This window comes from Hemiscyllium ocellatum, unplaced genomic scaffold (genome assembly GCF_020745735.1).
Source record: "Hemiscyllium ocellatum isolate sHemOce1 unplaced genomic scaffold, sHemOce1.pat.X.cur. scaffold_617_pat_ctg1, whole genome shotgun sequence".
Lineage (NCBI taxonomy): Eukaryota > Metazoa > Chordata > Chondrichthyes > Orectolobiformes > Hemiscylliidae > Hemiscyllium > Hemiscyllium ocellatum.
The window spans coordinates 223,468-243,920 of NW_026869138.1; the positions used below are offsets into that span (position 1 = coordinate 223,468).

Consider the following 20,453-nt stretch of genomic DNA (forward strand, 5'->3'; position numbering starts at 1 on the left):
AAATCAGATCAACCATGAGTTCGTTGAATGGTTTGCAGACTCCTTGCGCTGAATAGCATACTTCCACTTGGTTTAACATTTCGTCTAACGCTTTATTTTATTCATAAGTTCAGAATTGTGAGGGGATGGGATGAAGTGACAGAAAAGGTTCATTAAACCGATCAGACAGAGCAGGAACAAGGCTCATAAACTCAGGAAGAAGAAATGTGCTTGTGACCTGGGGGCAACAAATGACACTGGGCACAGCACAGGTGGCTGTGTACAGAAGCTGTGATTGCTGAAGGAAGTTGCTAGATCTTTTACAGTTGGCAAGTCAGTGATCACGCTGGATGTTGGATCGTTGTATAATTCACAGACAGCAGAAATTTCTGAAAGAATGAAATGTTTGTTTCATTGGAGAAATTTTCTGTGGCTCCAATGCCGAGTGACTGTTTGAAATACTGATCAGATCTTTGCGTGAAGTGTTAGGTTAAAATACTCATGAACAACCCAACTGGATAAACCTGTGCTCCCGATCTGTAGTATGTGAACGCATGTGATGAAAGCACGAAGTCGTTCTCCAAGCAACTGGTCACTTCCTATTCATTATGTAATATCTTCCCTTCACAATAAATAAAAATCCACTCAGTTCAATTTACAATGCTTTAGGTGGAATATTAAGCCAAATCTTTCAAAATGCAGACTTTTGGAACCGAATCTTGTTCAGCTGCACACATTAAAAGAATTTCTTTACATTTAAAGTCAACTAATTTAGACATTGTTTCCCCGCAACTTCCGACCGACTACACACCATCCCTACACCTTTACCTACCCACACGCTGTGTCTCTCCTTGTGAAATTTATTCCTTGCATATCAACAAATGTGCCTTTCAAAATATTTTGAAAACCAGATTCTCGGAGAGACAGCGATTCTGTTCTCATCATTTCTTTCTCCTTCAAAGGTTTGATTAAAGGCATTGAACACCTGATATCTAGTTGTTTACTTACTTGAAAGATGGAATTTTCCACCTATTTACTCTGACCAAACATTTCATAACCTACAAAAAAAAACATTAAGTCTTCCTTGGTTAAAGGATAACTGTTCTCAGTTTTCCAAGAAGACAAGTGAATAAAATCTCATCTTCAGTACACCCCCATCAGCATCTTCTCTAATGGCTTTACACCCCAGTAAACCCCGTCATTATCAATTCATGGAATCACAGAACCCTACAGTGCGTAAAGAGCATTTCAGTTAATCGGGCCGGTATCGACTCTCTGAAGAGCATCTCACCTAGACCCACCTCCCCTCCCTATTTCCATATATTTCACCTGAAGAAGGGGAATCCCTCCCCCCTTATGATTTCAAATAAACCTGTGGGAGTATAATCTGACGTCCTGTGATTTCTGACCTTATCCCCACATTTCCCATGGCTAATTTACTTAACTTACTTAATTCACTCCCTGGACAGGAGAGGGCAACTTAACTTTGCCAATCAACCCAACCCTCCCTCTGAACACCAGTGCGAATTACTGAGACAATGTTCCATCATACTGATTAAATGCTGTATCATTTTGCAATAGTTTTATACCCTGGTAACAGCCTCATCAGAATAAATGAACCCAAATTCAATGTATCGAAACGGTACTCTGTCCTTTACAGTTTCATTCGTGCTGCGGGAAATGTTTCTGCACTCATATTTGAATGTGTTTACGTTGTTTCTTCCTCAGCTTCCTGCTTCTAGTAAACACTTCAATCCGGAACAAGTCTGTCAAATACTTTTCATTCCAACACAGTCACAAGGTGAAGTTTGCAGAAGGCACGTGTTTGGCCGTTCACTGACACACAGCCTTCCTGAGAGCTGCAGTCCTTCCCCACCTTTATTCAGGCAGCACTGTCCTTCCTGTGACATGCCCCATCTAGAATAGAAGGACAGGTATCAATACCCGCACTTGGGAATGGAGCGACAGTTTTAAAATATTTACACTGTCGCCAGCGGAGAATTGAGCCCTGTGACAGGCGGGGATACTAACTACTATACTACCGAGAACAAGAGTGTCAAAGGAGGCCCTTCAACCAAATGTGGCCACACTTCTCAAATACAACTGCCTAATGAACTGAATCACATTTCACAATTCTTATTCCACAGACTTATATGTCTTGGCATCACAAGCTCACATCTGAATATTTATTCAGATTGTAAGGGTTTCTGTCGCTCTGAACAATGCAGATAGTATATTCCAAATTCCAACCACCCACTGGCTGATAAAGCTTTTTTGTACATCTTCGCGACTGCGCTACTCAGTTCCTCTGAATCTGGGGCTGGGAATTGGGACTATGTAGCAGCAGTGGTTACTGCCTTGTGTGGGGAAACTGGTGAAGTAGCCAATGTTAAACTGCATTACGATTGAAGCATACATTTCAACAACACCTGTACTGTCCCCGGAGTTTTTGATGTTTTGGAGAAATCTACTTATCTCAGCCTTCAGCATATTAATGATGGAATCACCACAGCCTCTGGGGGAACCGATATTAAACGGTCAGCCCATTCTGAGTTCCCACATATCTGCCACTGTTCGCTTAGCACTGATATTGTGCATTATTTGCGCTGCCTAATATGTCCTATCAGACTGTATTTATTGCATACTATCAGCGCTCTCATCTGTGGGATGCCGTGATCGTATAGTGGTTAGTACTCTGCGTTGTGGCCGCAGCAACCTCGGTTCGAATCCGAGTCACGGCAGTAATTTCTCTATCTGCTACAGCTCTTGGGAAACACAAAGGAATCAGTTGTTTGGGTAAGGTAATTTTTTCCAAGGTGATGATCTTTTCCCTTCAAATTCTGCTCGCTCACATCTCTTTATTTCATATGTCAGAATTCAAATCCACCCGTTCTCAGAGATTTCACTCCTTCCTACGATCACTAACTGAACTTTTCATCCCACAGCCCCATTACATTAATTTAGAGATGCCGGTGTTGGACTATGGTGTAAAAAGTTAAAAACCATACAACGCCAGGTTGGAGTCTAACAGGTTTAACTGAGCACTAGTTTTCGGAGCACTGCTCTTTCATCATGTGGTTGCGGAGTCATTTCCTATTTCATTAAGGCATTGCAGAATCGAACACAGACTCTCACATTGATAGTGTTCAGTCTGTGCTGCTGCGGTCACCGTTGCTGGGTGAACATGCCCCAACCCCACCATCGGGACCTGCAGATCAGCTGATCCATTTGGTTACGGCTGTTGTGAGGTCAATCCTCAGGTAGCAGCTTTTACTGATATGGACTTGCGATTATGGGCGGTCAAGCTCAGGAAAATGACACAGGACAATATCGAGGAAAAGCGACTTCTTTCAGACAGATTAGTTTCACGGGTTTTCCGCAATGGCCGAGCACTGTTACCACGGAACTGTTAACTCAGATACAGAGCAAATGGACCAGAGACCCGGGTTTGACTCCAACCATGCCAGGTGTTAGAATTGGGATACAATACATATCTGGAATTACGAATCTAATAACACCTATAAATACATGGCCAATTGTTGAAAAAAACAAAACCATCGTGTTCACTGACGTCCTTTGAGGAAGGAACCTACTATTCTTACCTGGTCAGGCCTCGATGTGACTCCAGACTCACTGCTATACGGTTGAGTCTCGACTACCCGCTGTGCAATTAGGGACCGCAATCAATGCTCCCGAGACAGTCACGCCCTCATTCTGTAACAGAATAGGAAAAAAGTTAATTTAGCTCTCGCTAGATTCCTGTGTGCAGTTCTGCAACTCACAGTATAGCAATGATGTGATGTCACTGCGAACGTTGCAGGAAAGATTCAATGGGATATTGTCTGGGCAGAAGAGTTTCACTTATGAGGAGAGATTGAACAGACTGGGGTTGTTTGTCGCCGAGCAGAGGAGATTGGAGAAGACATAACTGAGATGTACACAATAATGACGGATATGGATAGGATAGACTGAAAGAAGCGTTTGTTATTGATGGAGGGATCGAACACTGGGGCCAAGAGATTTCGGGAAAAGGCAGAAAGGTTTGATTATATGTGCGGAAAGGGTCAGAGAGGCGGAAACATTTTTAACCTGAAAAAAATTCAGATGTGAATTTGTGATGACAAGGAATGTAAGTCTATGGGCGAAACGATGGAAAACTTGATTGAGGTCGTTGAGCAGTTGTGTTGGACAAGTGCGGGCACAACAGGCTGAAGGGCTTCCTTCGATGTTGTTGTCCTCCACAGTATCGTGGTTAGTGTCCCCTCCTGTCTCAGGACTCAATTCTCCGCTGGGGGCATCGAAAATGTTTTAAATCCGTCACTCTGTTATCCAGTGAAGGTTATTAATGCCTGGCCTTCCATTCTCGGTGGGACGTGTCACAGGAAGGACAGTGCTGTCAGAATCAGCTGGGGAAGGACTGCAGCTCCTGGGGAGAGAGTGTGTCAGTGAAAGTGCTAACACGTAACTTCTGCAAACTGCACATTGTGTTTGTGCTGCAATGAAAACCATTATATAGAGTTGTTCCTGACTGATATGTTTATTTAAAGCAGGAATCTGAGGAAGAAAACAGAGTAAACCCATTCAGATCTGAGTGCAGAATCATTTCCAGCAGCACTAATGAGGTTGTACAGCGTAGAACCGCGTTTGGATGCATTGAATTCGGGTCGATGGGCGCAGCTTGCTTTCACTAGGCTGAGTTACCAGTGTGTAAAACCATTAAACATGATACAGATAGTGTTCAATGTGGTGGTACCTTTGCTCAGTATTTCACTCTGCTGTTAAGTCTGTAGGTTAGGTGGATTGGCCATGTTAAATTGCGCTGATGTGTCCAGGGAGTGAATTCAATAAGTTAAGTGAATTAGTCATAGGGAACGCAGTGATAAAGTCACACGATGCCAGGTTTTTATTTCAGTAGGTTTATTTGAAATAACAAGCCAGAGGTATGCGGGGATAGAGACTGGAGCTAGGTCTGGTTGAGATTTTCTTCAGAGTGTCCTTACAGACTCGATTGGCTGAATTGTACTTTCTTCATTGTCGGGAATCCGTGATTCTATCAGAGAGAGGACAATGCCAGCGCTTACTGGGGTACAAAGACATTAGATATTATGCTGACAGCGTTTAGTGGGGATAGAATTTTATTTATTTGTGTGTTTGAAAATTTGAAACTGAACAAAATAAAACCGAATGTAAGTTTTCCAGAGTATGTGAGGTTTGGAGAGAGGAAATAGGTGGTAAATTCTCTATTTCAATTCGGTAAATATCTGAACGTCACTCTTTCAAGAATATCGATGTAGGACAAAGAAATGATGGGAATAGAATTTCTGTCACTCTGAGAATCCGTTTCCAAAATATTTGGAAAGGCATATTTCGCGACACACAAGCAGTGAGTTTCACCAGGAGAGAGAGACAGCCTGTGGCCAGGTAAAAGTGTAAAAGAGGGGTGTGGAGGATGGAAGGTGCGAGGAAACAAAGTCTACTTTGGATAACTTTAGATGTAAAGAAAAATCGGAAACGTATGCAGCTAAAAAAGATTCAGCAAAAAAATTAAGAGTTTTGAAAGATTTAAATTAATATTCCCCATGAAGTATTATAAATGCAACAGAGCCGATTTGGTATATTGTCAAGGGAAGATCTTCAATAATGAACAGGAAATGACTCGTCTCTTGAGTATCGATTTCCTGCTTTAATCATATGCCTTAAATGGAGGATATTCGCCGTGATGTTGGGTTCATTTGATACCCACTGAAATCTGCCAAAGTAATTAAGCATCAAAACTGATATCTTTTCTTGTAGTTCAACCTTCTGTTTTTCTCATCAGTATTTCATTTAAACTGAAATATTTTCGGAGCAAAATTGAATACAACATTAAACGTTCCAATGATAGAAATCCAATTCACTTCCGATCATTGCAATGAACAGAGTGAGGTTGCAGCAAAATTAATAAAATGAAATGAACAAAACTGCTTTTCTGGGAATTTTACCCAGTCCGGGTTCAGTCATATGAGAAAGACTATCGAGCTAATACATCACCTTCACTTCTCTCTCCATATATACTTCTTCACGTGAGAGAGAAACTATGTGAAGAAATTATGAGTCAAGACTAAATGTGCGTGTGAATGTGACGGGAATTTCTTGTTCGCTGGTTCATTCTGAGACAATTCCGAATCGGAATGAATCAAGGACAGGTATTCCTTCCAAGGACGATGTAAATTCATTGGATTTTGCTGGTACTATTGTCCCGCTGAAAGCAGAAACATAATGATGTGGATTCGCCCTTTGCCACGGGCTAAAGTGGCCCAAAGGTTAAAGCGATGGTTGCATTTTTTTATGCATGTGTGGATTTGAATCCTACTCTGGCTGTTACTTCTATCAAACGCAGCTGTGGTTTCCCTCCGTGCCTCGCATCTTTAGTAGACATTGGATGGAGAAATTTGCTCTTGCCCTTCATTGCACCGGAGATTTGTGATAAATCTATACCACATCAAAGTCGAAATAAAGCAATTTGTTTCTGTTGTAAGTTAAATTGGGATAATAAAATTGAGTGCAACATTCCGTTCATCCTTTCATTCCATCTTGACTTTCTCTGAATTTACATCAAATGAAACAAATAAGGAGAGATTAGATCAATAGTTTATCCAGTGGTGTTGTGAATGAATATTTTGATGTAACATTCCACATAAAGGTCTGATCAGTATTTTAAACAGTCAGGTGGAATTGGAACTGCAGAAAACTTCTTTAATGAAACAAATTTTACATTCTTTCACAAACTATTGCTGTGTGATTCATACCGCGATCCATCGTCCAGCATGATCACCATCTTGCCAACAACACTAGATTCCCCCAATTTTATCAGCAATCACACCTTCTGCACATACCCATCTGTGGTGTGCACAATGCCATTTGTTGTTTCCAGGCGACAGCACATTTCTTGTTCATCAGCTTATGAGCCTCGTTGCTGGTCTGTCTGATCAGTTTGAGAAAACTTTTCTATCACTACATCCCATCACCACAGAATTCTAAACTTATCACTAAATAATGTGTTAGACAAAATGATGTAGAATTGCAAGTCGGCCATTGAGCCCATCGAGTCTGCTCCACCATTCAATGAATTCATGGCTGATCTGATAATCCTCAACTCCATTCTCCTGCCTTACCTCGACAGAGCTTCATCGTCTTTCTGGTTAAATATCAGTCTGGTACAGTTTGGAAATACAGAAAACTCAGCCTCAACAACAGTTTTGGTTAGGAGTTCCACCGATTCACTGGCCCCTGAGCAAAGAAATTAATCCTCATTTCTGAACTAAATAGGCAATAACTAATTCTGAATTCATGTCCTCTGGTGCACTTCATACCTGAGGGTTAACCACCTGCCCATATCTACCCTGTCAAGGTCCCACGAATATTGAATGTTTATAAACGTAATTATGTGTTTATAGAGCTCCCCTCCGCCTCCTTTGCTTCAAGGAGAATAATCCCAGCCTAAAAAAAATTCCACTGAGCTCCATTTTCTCCGGTGTTGACAATATCCTCGTAAATCTCTGCTGTCCCCTGCAGCGGCCTTATATATTATTAAGGCAGGTGGAGACAGTTATGTAAGGCAACGGTTGAAATTTCAAGCACAGAGGGAGTTGGAAATTGAAATCAGACAGCGATTGGAATCAGATTTGTCCACACAAGGATGAAATAGAGTAATGATAACTCTGACAAATGAGAACCTAATCGTATCCCATTGGCACTCAATGGTTTTACTGTAACCCAGTTCCCCTGAGTAATCGTCCACGGAGCTAGTATTTAGGAAAAAGGGATTGAGACTGGCTATTAGCCTAACCTCGATGGTGGGCAAGTTGTTGGAGGGAATCCTGAGGGACAGGATATACATGTATTTGGAAAGGTAAGGACTGATTTGGGATAGTCAACATAGCTTTGTGCGTGGGAAATCATGTTTCACAAACTTGATTCAGTTTTTTGACTAATTAACAAAGAATATTGATGAGGGCTGAGCAGTAGATGTGATCTATATGGACTTCAGTAAGGCGTTCGACTAGAGTCTGCATGGAGACTGATTAGCAAGGTTAGATCTCACAGAATACAGAGAGAACTAGCCACTTGGATGCAGAACTGCCTCAAAGGTTGAAGACAGAGGGTGGTGGTGGAGGGTTGTTTTTCAGACTGGAGGCCTGTGACCAGTGGAGTGCCACAAGCATGGGTGCTGGATCCTCTATGTTTTGTCATTTACATAAATGATTTTTATGCGAGCATCAGAGGTACAGATAGAAAGTTTTCAGATGAAACCAAAATTGGAGGTGTCGTGGACAGTGAAGAGGGTTACCTCAGATTACAATAGGATCTGGGCCAGATGGGCCAATGGGCTGAGAAGTGGCAGATGGAGTTTCATTCAGATAAATGTGAGGTGCTGCATTTTGGGAAAGCAAATCTTAGCAGGACTTATACACTTAATAGTAAGGTCCTAGGGAGTGTTGCATAACAAAGAGACATGGAGTGCAGGTTCATAGCTCCTTGAAGGTGGAATCGCCGGTAGATACGATAGTGAAGAAGGCGTTTGGTATGCTTTCTTTATTGGTCAGAGTACTGAGTACAGGAGTTGCGAGGTCATGTTGCGGCTGCACAGGACATTGGTTAGGCCACTGTTGGAATATTGCGTGCATTCCTTGTCTCCTTCCTATCTGAAAGATGTTGTGAAACTTGAAAGGGTTCAGAAAAGATTTGCAAGGATGTTGCCAGGGTTGGAGGATTTGAGCTACAGGGTGAGGCTGAACAGGCTGGGGCTGTTTTCCCTGGAGCGTCAGAGCTAACGGGGGGGTACCTTATAGAGGTTTAGACAATTATGTGGGGCATGGATAAGATAAAAAGACAAGGTTTTTCCCCTCGTGTTGGGGAATCCAGAACTAGAGGGCATAGGTTTAGGGTGGGGGGAAAGATATAAAAGAGACCTAAGGGGCAACGTTTTCACGCAGAGGGTAGGATGTTTATGGAGTGCTCTGCCGGACGACGTGGTGGAGGCTGGGACAATTGCAACTTTCAGAGGCATTTGGATGGGTATATGAATAGGAAGGGTTTGGAGCGATATGGGCTGGGTGCAGGCAGGCGTAATTAAATTGGTTAGGGATATCTGTTTGGCATGGATGGATTGGACCGAAGGGTATGTTTCCATGCTGTACATCTCTATGACTCTATTACTCCACATAAACACTCTGTCACCAAAAAACATGTTCGTTGATAGCCAGTTTTTGATTATAAACTCAACTTATTGATTTTTTTGAGGAGGTGAGCAAGCATGTGGATGAGGGTAGAGCAGTGGATGTAGTGTACATGGATTTTAATAAGGCATTTAATAAGGTTCCCTATGGTGGCTTGTGGAAAGTCAGGAGGCCGAGGAGAGTGGGAAATTTGGCCAGTTGGATAGACAACTGGCTAACCAGTCGAAGTCAGAGTGGTGGTAGATGGTAAATATTCAGCCTGAGGTCCAGTTACAAGTGGAGTTCCGAAGGGTTCAGTTATGGGTCCTCTGCTGTTTGTAATTTTTATTAATGACTTGGAAGAGGGAGTCGAAGGGTGGGTCAATAAATTTGCAGACGATACGAAGATTGGTGGAGTTGTGGATAGTGAGTAGGGCTGTTGTCGGCTTCAAAGAGACTTAGATATGATGCAGAGCTGGGCTGAGGAGAGGCAGATGGAGTGCAACCCTGTCAAGTGTGAGGTTGTCCATTTTGGAAGGACAAATAAGAATGCAGAATACAGGGTTAACAGTAGGGTTCTTAGTAAGGTGGAGGAGCAGAGGGATCTTGGGGTCTATGTTCATAGCTTTTTGAAAGTTGCCACTCAAGTGGATAGAGTTTGTAAGAAGGCCTATGGTGTATTAGCGTTCATTAGCAGAGGGATTGAATTCAAGAGTCGTGAGGTGATGCTGCAGCTGTACAGGACCTTAGCAAGGCCACACTTGGAGTACTGTGTGCAGTTATCGTCGCCTCACTTTCGGAAAGATGTGGAAGCTTTAGAGAGGGTGCAGAGATTTAACAATATGTTGCCTGGAATGGAGAATAGGTTGTACGAGGATAGGTGAGAGTGCTAGGCTTTTTCTCATTGGAACGGCGAAGGATGAAGAATGACTTGATAGAGGTTTATAAGATGATCAGGGAAATAGATAGAGTAGACAGTCAGAGACTTTTTTCCCGGGTACAATAGAGTGTAACAAGGGGACATATATTTAAGGTGAAAGGTTGAAGGTATGGGGAGATGTCAGGGGTAGTTTCTTTACCCAGAGAGTGATGGGGGCATGGAATGCCCTGCCTGTGAGAGTGGCCAAGTCAGCATTACTGGTGACCATTAAGCGGCAATTGGATAGGTACATGGATAGATGCTGACGCTAAGACAATTGTTTGGCACAACATCGTGTGCCGAAGGGCCTGTTCTGTGCTGTATTGTTCCTTGTTCTATGCTCTACGTTCTAACTCATTGCTCCATGAATCCTACATCGTTTATAAGGCACAAATTAGATGTGGAACATAACTCTCTCTATTTGCCTAGATGGGTGTAACTTCAATAACACTTAAGGTACTAGGCACCATCCACGACAATGCAGTCACTTGATTGGACCCTCTTCAATACCTGAATATTTAGTCCTTTCACCGCTAAGGCACAATTGCAGAGAATGCACCAACTACACAATGCACTGGCGTAAGTCATCCGGGCATTTTTGACAGAACCTTCAAAGCTCAACAACAGTACTGACTCGAAGGACAAGGTTGGAAGATGCAACGAAACACTACCATTTGAAAGTTCCCCTCCAAGGCCCATAGCACCCTGACTTGGATAGAAATCAGTGATAAACTCATTGAATAGTAAAGCAGTCTTGATGGGAAAAGTTGCATACTTCAGACCTCCATCTTTTATCTTAAAATTTAATAAATGTTGATTAATGCAGTGACCAGACTTGTGCTCAGTCCTTCAGCTATTCGCTATACTGGTGTGTGCTAAATTCTACTATCGTCCTCAACCTGTGGTCAACCATCGAAAATATCCAAAAAACATCTCATTCAACTGATTCTCCTCAAGATGAAAGTGGTGCTGGAGATGTCCAACAGGTCCAGCAGCATCTGAGGAAAATTCACTGTTTCAGGCAGATGCCCTTCATCAGGAACAAGACTGTGAGCCTAGGGGTGGAGAGATAAATGGGAGGGCCTAGGTCTGGGGAGAAGGTCGCTGAGAGTGCAGTAGGTAGATAGAGGAGTAGGTGAAGGTGATATGTCAGAGAGGAGGGTAGAATGGATAGGTAAGAATGAAGATACGCAGGTGGGACAGGTCAGGAGGACGGTGCTGAGCTAGAAGTTTAGAACTGGGGTAAGATGGGTGAGAGGAATTGAGGAAAATGATGAAGTCCACATTGATGCCATGGGGTTGAAGGATCCCGAGGAAGAAGATGAGGCGTTCTTCCACCAGGTGTCAGGTGGTGAGGGAATGGCGATGGAGGTGGTCCAGGATCTGCGAGTCCTCAGGGGAGAGGGAGGGGGAGTTGAAATGTTTGACCATGGGGCAGTGGAATTGATTCTTGCAGGTGTTCTGCAGATGTTCTCTGAAGTGCTCTGTTAGAAGACATCGCTCTACCCAATTTAGAGGAGACCGCATCTGGAGCAGCAGGTGTAACGAGTGATATGTGTGGAAGTACAGGTGAACTTTTGATGGATGTGGAAGTCTCCATTGGAGCCTTGGACAGAGGTGAGGGGCAAGATGTGGACTCAGGTTTTGCATTCCTGCGGTGGCAGAGAAAGGTGCCGGGAGGAAATGGTCGTCCATTGGAAAGGTCTTTGAGGAAAGTGGATAGGTTTGGGGAAGGGAAATATATCCCGGCTGGTGGGGTCAATTTAGAGGTGGTGAAAATATCGAGTTATAATTGATTTATGCGGAGGTTGGTGGAATGGAAGGTGAGGCCCTTCCTCTGTCCTTGTTCTGTCCTGGCCGTGTTTTGAGGTGTGGGGTTCATGGATGGAGGTGCAGGGCATGGCTGGGATGCGTTAGAGAACATCTTCAAACACATGGGAGGGGACGTTCCGCTCCTTAAAGAAGGAGGCCATCAGGTGTGTTCTAGGTTGGAACTGGTCTTCTGGGAGCAGATACGGTTGAGGTGGAGGAGTTCTGAACACAGGATAGTATTTATGCAGTAGGTGGTTTGGGAGGTGGTGTAATCCAGATAGCTGTGGGAGTCAGTGGCTTTTCAAAAGAAATCAGTAACACTGACCTCCAAAGATATTTTTCCCTCCTCACCCCATCCACTTTCCGACAAGACAGTTCCCTCCACGACTACCTAGTCAAGTCCACGCCCTTTAATGACCCAACCTCCCTCCCAACACCTTCCTCTGTCACCACAAGAATTGCAAACCCTGAGCCCACGCACCCTCCACCTCCGCCAAATGCCCCAAAGAAGCCTTCCACATCCATCAAAATTTCACCTGCACTTCCACACATGTCATTTATTGCATTCGTTGTTATCGATGCAGTTTCCTCTAGAGTGGGGCCGCCAGACACCTTCTCACAGAGCGCTTCAGAAAACATCTCCAGGACACCGGCAACAATCAACCCCAATGCCCGTGACTGAACATTTCAACTCCCCCGCCACTCTCCCGAGGACATGCAGGTCCTGGGCATCCTCCACCACCACTCCCTCACCACCCGACGCCTGGTGGAAGAATGTCTCATCTTCTGCCTTATGACACTTCAACCCCATTGCATCAATGTGGATTTCTCCAGTTTCCTCATTTCCTCTCCCTCACCTTTCCTTAGTTCCAACCTTCCAGCTTGGCACCGTCCTGCTGACCTGTCTCACCTGTCTATTTTCATTCCCACCTATCCACTCCACCCTCTTCTCCGACCTAACACTCTTATCCCCTCCTCCATCCACCTATTGCACTGTCAGCCAAATTCTCCCAAACCCCAGCCCTCCCATTTATCTCTCCAACCTCGAGGCTCCCAGCCTTATTCCTGATGAAGGCTTTTGCCCAAAACGTCATTTCTTTCTGCAACTCGGATGCTGCCTGACCTGCTGTGCTTCTTCAGCACCACTCTAATCTTGACTCTGATCTCCAGCATCTACAGTACGCACTTCAGTACAACTGATTCCCCTGTCCATTGATCTTCAGTGATCATGAATGTCCATTCCAAGATCTCTTTGTCTGTCTACACCACATAGGATACTCACTGTTATTGTTTCTTCTCCCAAATTTCTTTAACACTCATTGGTCTGGATTCAATTCTGTTCGACTTTTTTCCTTTCCACCTGATTGATGCATCCCTGCATTCTCTGACATTCTTCATAATAGTCAACTACGCGACCAATTGTTGCATCGTCAGCAAACCTCTGAACCATGGCTCCTATAACTAAGTCTAAATATTTGGTCTACATCAGAAAACTGTGGAACTCCACTGGAAACACCCATCCAAACAGGGTTCATTGCTGGTTGGGATTAACAGCTGCAATTACAGTAGAATTTAATTCCTGCTGTCATTTGTAAACTTGCTAGTGACTCCGTCAGTTGGTCTACAGAGTGATCACTTCTCACGTATGAGAGTGGTGAATGACCTGTGTGTATTGTGACTGAGCAAGTGAGTTTTAACATGAGCAGGTAATTGAATCCCATCCTGCAGACACCCCATGGCCCTGACTGCTTGGTACTGCGGGTATTCTTGTGTCTGTTTAGTTTGATAATCAATTGAATTCGAGTCCACAAAGGCACGATTCCCATTTTCCGCATTATCCATGTATTTTTATTCTTCCTTATTCTCCCAGGGATTGTAATCATTGGTCTGAAGAGGATCTGTTATTCATTCTTAATTCACCGTGAACTGAGTCAGAGGGCATTCATGGGTGAACTACGTTGTCATCCATCTTGACATGTGGTGTCCTCTTCTTTCAACCACACGGGTATTAGAAAGAAACGTCTATTAATGACATGCGTATAAAGGCACATTAAATCATTTTTCGTGCTAATGCTGCATGAATTTGCGATTATTGATCCACAGTTTAGGTTCAGTCCCTACAGTCAACATGCTGACTTCTCCAGATGTTCATTGTTCAATGTGATGCATCCAGTGTGTGCATAACGTTTTGGAGCTTGATTCTCACATCTTGTGTTTATCTGTGCCTTGTTCATAGCCTTCATCCATAGCGAGAGCAACGGGCGAGGAAGAGAGCAATGTGTAAGTCTTTCCGTACTTATGCATGGCACCCATATCTGCAATTCTCTACTGTGCATTTATAGCCAGTTCTCGGTGCCCCTACACCCACGCCCTGCCCCTTTTGAAATATTTCCACTATTTTGTGCTGTCTCTCTGTACTCTTCTCACCAAGATGAATCACTTCTACTCAACATGCTCCAGATTTGATTTGACAAAACAGTCATTAAGAATCCCATTACATAAACACGCCCTTCACATCTCTTGTTATTTGTTTTTCCTGGATCTCTTTCATACGATAAAAGGTCCCAGCTGCTCGACTTGAAAAAGAAAATCGCGTTGCTTTTCATTATCCCAATGTGATCTACGTTTCAATGCAGTTTAGGCAACTGACTCAAATTATTCTTTGAGATTTTATAGCGTCGATGCATATAAATTGACCATTGGAGTTCCAATTTCAATAAGACAGGTGTCAACATACAAAAATAGCAACATTGAAAACAGCGACGAGAGTGGGATTCGAACCCACGCGCGCAGAGCGCAATGGATTAGCAGTCCATCGCCTTAACCTCTCGGCCACCTCGTCACATATGCTAGCATTTGTATGAACTTTTCAATAAGTGAATTGCGTAAATTATGCAGAACAGCAGATATTTCTCCCTGGTCTGGTGAAATGCTAAGTAGCACAGTACGGTCCGAAGACTATGGTCTGACCTCTGAGTTGTGGGGCAACGGCATTCCCACTGTGACACTCTGCTCACAGTGATCTGAACAAAAATGAAGAATAGATTATGTAACAAAGTCTGTTGAATTCTGTGAATATTTGAAGTCAACGGAATGAAGAACCCGAAAAAGCAGGAGGTGTTCTTTCAAGAAACAGTTGGATAGAGCTCATAAGGGTAGTGTAATCAAGTGTTGTGCGGATAAGGCAGGAACAGGATACTAATTGAGAATGATCATCCATAATCATAATGAATGGTAGTGTGGCTGGAAGGGCAGAATGGCCTACTCCTGCACCTATTGTCTATTGTCGATTAAATTGCCTGTGCGGAATTGTTTTCCAGACTGGAGGAGAGTGCATAGTGCTCAATGTCATTATTCGGAACACCTTTCTTCGGCTCAGATATTTTTGACACACACCTGTGTACACAACAGACAATTTCACAATCCTAAATGAGGCTAAACTGACAATTGAATTCAACAATGCAAAAACCTTGATCTGTGTCATTTTCCTGGGACATGCCACAACAAGTCACTGTATGATCACAGCAACACAGTGAGGAAGTGTCAGAAGGAAAATGAGTGCAGTACCAGAGAGAATGCTGGGAGCAGCAGTTGACACACGGGGAAGTTCATTTCCCACAACAGGAACACTTCCCAAACAACGGACTGTGGTGGAAGAATTCAGAGGGTGTTTACACTTTCGAATTTGATGCCAGAGTCACAATGGAGATCTGTCATTGAATCTATTAAAGATGAAAATTTTAAGATTTCAACAGATAAAAAACAAAATAAAATGTACATTGGTTAGTGAAGGCAAATGTTGACATTGTATATTTCAACAACGTACCCATCTTTGCAATGAGTAGCTCACCACTTTCCTCACTCAGGTACAGAACCACTGGTGAAGATGATCGTTACAAGCCATGGAATCAGAGAAACTCAGTTTCCCAAACGTTAAGGTACAACCAGGAACGTGGAGGTAAGCATTAATGTGTTGCTCCTGTGCTGCAGGTGGGCAGTGCACAGTATCTCTGTGCCAATATAATGGGCTGTGCTCTCTCGAAGTTTTAAATTTGAGCCTCACCTGGAGCAGCTTCAATTCTTTATTGTCTTGAGGGTAGGGATGGAAGGTGATATTGAGCAAAGCCAAGTTTATGGGAAAATAGCCGTGTTTGTGGATTGGCAAACGTCCTTTTCTGGATAATGACTCCTTGATCAACAAACAAGTTTTTAAAACGTGAAGAGACAGGTGTGGAGAGAGAGGCAAAGTTGATTTTTCAGCAGATGAATAACGTTTGACATGTGCACTGCGTTAATCTCCGGGAAAATAGATGCTGAACTGGTTTCATGTTATGCAGTTTGTTACAAACTCACAAAGGTTATTGCAATAATCAAAAGCAAAAAAACACACATAGGACCGTTTGAATTTCGTATTGAATTGAATGTTGGTTTGAGCAGATTTTATCTTCAATGGTGTGCTGCAGAGAAGTACAGCGGGTTAACAACACAAAAGGACACAATCTTCTTGGTGCATTTCTTGGGTTGAGTTAAGAATGTAGGAAATATACGTAACATCATGTGAATGAGGTCAAATCTTTAAAGTCCAAGTGACGATTCAATTCCTATCATTAGGATATAACTTCTGTCTGCAGTTATTTTAGGACATCAGCTCCATTTACAGCGTTTCACCTTGAATAATACGCCACAGCTTACCAATCCATGAACTTTTTATACTCAATCTTATTCAGTTGTACGTGTTCATGAAATGTCTTTGTGTCTGAAGTCAACCAAATTCGAATTTTTTACGCAACCACACTGAATTTCTCTCAATGAAAGACTTTCTCCTTGTATGTTTTTTCGGGTATCTTTTAAAACACTGTGAAATCAGATTCTACACTTTATTTCTGGAAAGCCGTTCACGATTTGACTAACTCTATTGAGTGGAAGAAACTCTCATCCAAACATTCACTCATGGTTTTGAAGCTCTAACTGAAGTTATTGATTCACACGAAAGAAGGAGTTTCCCCGATTTAGTCATTCAACCCTCACGTTTTATGGAAATCTCATTTGTTTACATCAAACTTGCGTGATTCAGCACCAGCATTTCCAAATCTTGTGAATAAACTCCTTCATTCTTTCTATCATCCCGTTTGCATTCTTTCTGATGTCCTTATGTCTCAGTAAACAACGTCATTGGCGTTCTAATATCTTGCTATCCAGGAAACAGAGTCTGTGCCTCTGTACATGTTTTTGGTGGAGCATGAGGACAAGGATTACACACAATGTTCCCACTGAGGGTGACCTACAGATTTCACAGTTACACTATGAACTCTTTGCTTTTTAAATATGACGCCTGTATGTATAAACTCCAATAAGGTAAATTATTTTCTCTCCAGTTCGTGAACATCGTCTCTATGGAGACGAAAATTATCTATCACTCCCATTATTCTTCCACGTAATGTTCGAAAGGTTTATGAGGTCAACATCTCTAACTCCCCATGCCCTAAGTGAGTCTCAGCTATTTCTAAAGGCGTCTGAAGTTCAAATACTTCGTAGTGTGTCTCCAGTCATTCCAGTGCAGACTGTTTCTGGACAGCAAATGCCATCACCAAAGGCCGCCGTAGATCTGAAATCAACAGTTTTCACAGAGTAATTGTCATAGTTAATGTGCATTGTATGTCCGTGTTCTTGTTCAACTTGTTCATCATTACATGAGTCCCTGTATTGAATTCTACTGAATGATTAATTTGTGAATGGAGACATTCCCTTCACCACTCATTCGATACTCCATGGAACATTGAATAATTTTACTCATATGCTTCCAGAGGACAGTCCTGCCATTACTGGGATAAATCAGTAAACATTCCCCACGTATCCTCGAAGGCAAGGATTTCCTTCTCCAGTTTAGGGGATCATAACAGCACCGAATCCCATGTGTGCGTTCATTAAGACCAAAAGAGTTGCAGTAAGATTTTAAAACTAAGATTTTGCAATCTGCTTGCATTGGTTGTCCCCAAAATTACATTCCGCATTGTGGTATGTTTGTGGATGAAAGCACTTTCTGAATCTTGAGGAATTACATTTCAGTTTTGTCAAAAAGCTGTCATTCGCTGTTCTCTCTTTCCCGTTCAGTTTCCCGTTTAATATCCTGTATTTTCTCAATTTATCTTACATTTTCAACAATTTCAATCAATCTCGCTCCTGATTACCAATCCGAGAGAATGCCACAATTTTGTCAATTTATATGCAGTGCAGCTGCAGGGGGCGGTGGACAAGTGGAAAGGCATTGGTCACGTGAACCAAATAAAAGTAGCGGGCTGGTGGAATCTGGCCGTTCTATCGCAGTCATATTTAAAACATTTAACGTAATCTTTAGCCAAATCTTTTGGCAGAAAATAAGAAATCATAAAAGAAAAAATGCTGATGTTGAAAATCAAATAAAAACTGACATTGCTGGAAAATTTCAGGACGTCTTGCAGCATTTGTGGAGAGATGGACTCAGTGGATGTGAAACGTTAACTGTGATTCATCTCCACAGATGGTTCCTGCACACCTGTGATTTTACAGCAATTTCTGTTTTTGTTTCAGATTGGCAGATTTTGTCACAGTTCATGAGGACAGTGCTCTCGAGAATCAAACAGACAGCATGGACCTGCTTGTGTGAAATGAATGAGTAGAGAGTGTTGTACTGGAAAAACACAGCAGGTCAGGCAACATCTGAGGAGCAGGAGAATCGGCGATTTAGGTATAAGCCATTCATCAGAAATTAGGCTTGTGAGTCGGGTTGAGGGACAAAGCTGAAGGCAGATACAAACTCGCAGGCACTTCCTCTGACTGACCCCGATCACAACCCCTCCTCCCATCACCAAACCATCATCTCCCAGACCATCCACAATCACATCACCTCTGGGCATCTCCCATCCACAACCTCCAACCTCATTCTCCGTGAACCGTGCATTCCCCGATTCTACCTCCTTCCTAAGATTCAAAAACCTGACTGCCCCAGTCGACCTTTTGTCTCAGCCTGCGCCTGTCCCATCCGAATCATCTCTTTCTACCTCGACACAATCCTATCTCCCCGGGCCCGGATATGCCCACTTATATTCGTGACACCCCTATGCACTTTACCTCCTCCAAGAATTTCGGTTTTCTGGCCCCCAACGCGTCATCTTCACCATGGACATCCAGTCCCTGTACAAATCCATCTGGCATGACAGAAGTCTGCAAGCCTTCCATTTCTTAATCTCACACCATCCCAACCAGTACCTTTCCATCCTCATCCTGAACTAGGCTGAACTAGTCCTCACAATCAACATCTACTCTTTCCAATCTTCGCACTTTCTCCATCGAAACGGGTAGCCATGGGCAGCCACATAGGACCAAGCTATGCTTGCCTGTTTGTCAGACACACGGAACTGTCCATCTTTCACAGTTACACATACACCATCCTCCACCTGCTCCTCTGCTACATTGATAAATGTATTGGCGCCACTTCGTGCTCCAACTGGGAGGTTCAATAACTCGCCAACTTTACCAATACCTTCCACACGCAACGCAAATTTATCCGGATCATCTTGGAAAATTCCCTCGTCTTCCAGGACCTCTCCGTCACCGCCTCTGGCGACTGACAAATTACAGACATACACAGCAAGCCCACCGACTCCCACAGGTATCTAGACTACATCTTCTCCAACCCTATCTCGTGTAAAAACGACATTCCTTATTCACAATTCCTCCGCCTCCTGTTCCCAGGATGACCAATTACACTCCAGAAAGACCCAGTTGGTGTCTTCTTCTACGATCACAAATTGCCTTCCCATGTGGTTAACAACGCCCTCCAGTGCATCTCTGCCACTTCACACACCACCACCCTTGAACCCCACGCCTCTCAACGCAACAAGGACAGAACCTGCTGGTGCTCACCTTCCACCCACCAACCTCCGCATAAAACGCACCATATTTTGCCACTGATGCTACCTCCAAAGAGACACCACCACCAGAAATATATTCTGCAATGCAGCCCTGCCAGCACTCCAAAAAGACCATTCCCTCGACGACCCCGTATTCCGTTTCACAACTCCCCCCACCAGCCCACAACCCTCTCCTGGTACCTTTCACTGCCACCATAGGAAGGGTGAAACTAGCACCCACACCACTCCCCACACCTCCAACCAAGACGCGAAGGAATCATTCCACATCCGTTAGAACTTCACCTGTACAGCTACCAATGTCATCTACTGCATCCTTTGCACCCAGTGTGGTCTCCTCTTCATCAGGGAGACAGGACATCTTCTTGTAGATCATTTCAGAGAACATCTCTGGGACACCCTTACCCACTAACTTCACCAACCCTCTCCTACATGTCAAAGACATGCAGGTCCTGGACCTCCTCCAATACCAAATCGTTACAAGCCAACACCTGGAGGAGCAACGCCACACCTTCCGGCTTGGGGCCCTAACTGCACACGTGATAAATGTGAATTCGAACAGTTTCCACATTTCCGCTCCCCCAAGCGCAAGCCTTCAGCTCGCCACCGCAGTTTCGACCCATTCCATCACTGTCACTT

At 43.5% G+C, this 20,453-nt stretch overlaps 1 long non-coding RNA gene and 2 other non-coding genes across 3 annotated transcripts in view; 1 reads left to right on the top strand and 2 right to left on the bottom strand.

Annotated features, from left to right (window-relative positions):
• The window catches only part of LOC132814014 (uncharacterized), a 264,361-nt gene that overhangs the window by 175,678 nt on the left and 68,230 nt on the right, over positions 1-20,453 (bottom strand). The window lies entirely within an intron of this gene.
• On the top strand, positions 2,649-2,720 carry trnah-gug (transfer RNA histidin (anticodon GUG)). The gene has a single exon. It is a non-coding gene; the product is annotated as a tRNA-His (tRNA).
• On the bottom strand, positions 14,668-14,749 carry trnas-gcu (transfer RNA serine (anticodon GCU)). The gene has a single exon. It is a non-coding gene; the product is annotated as a tRNA-Ser (tRNA).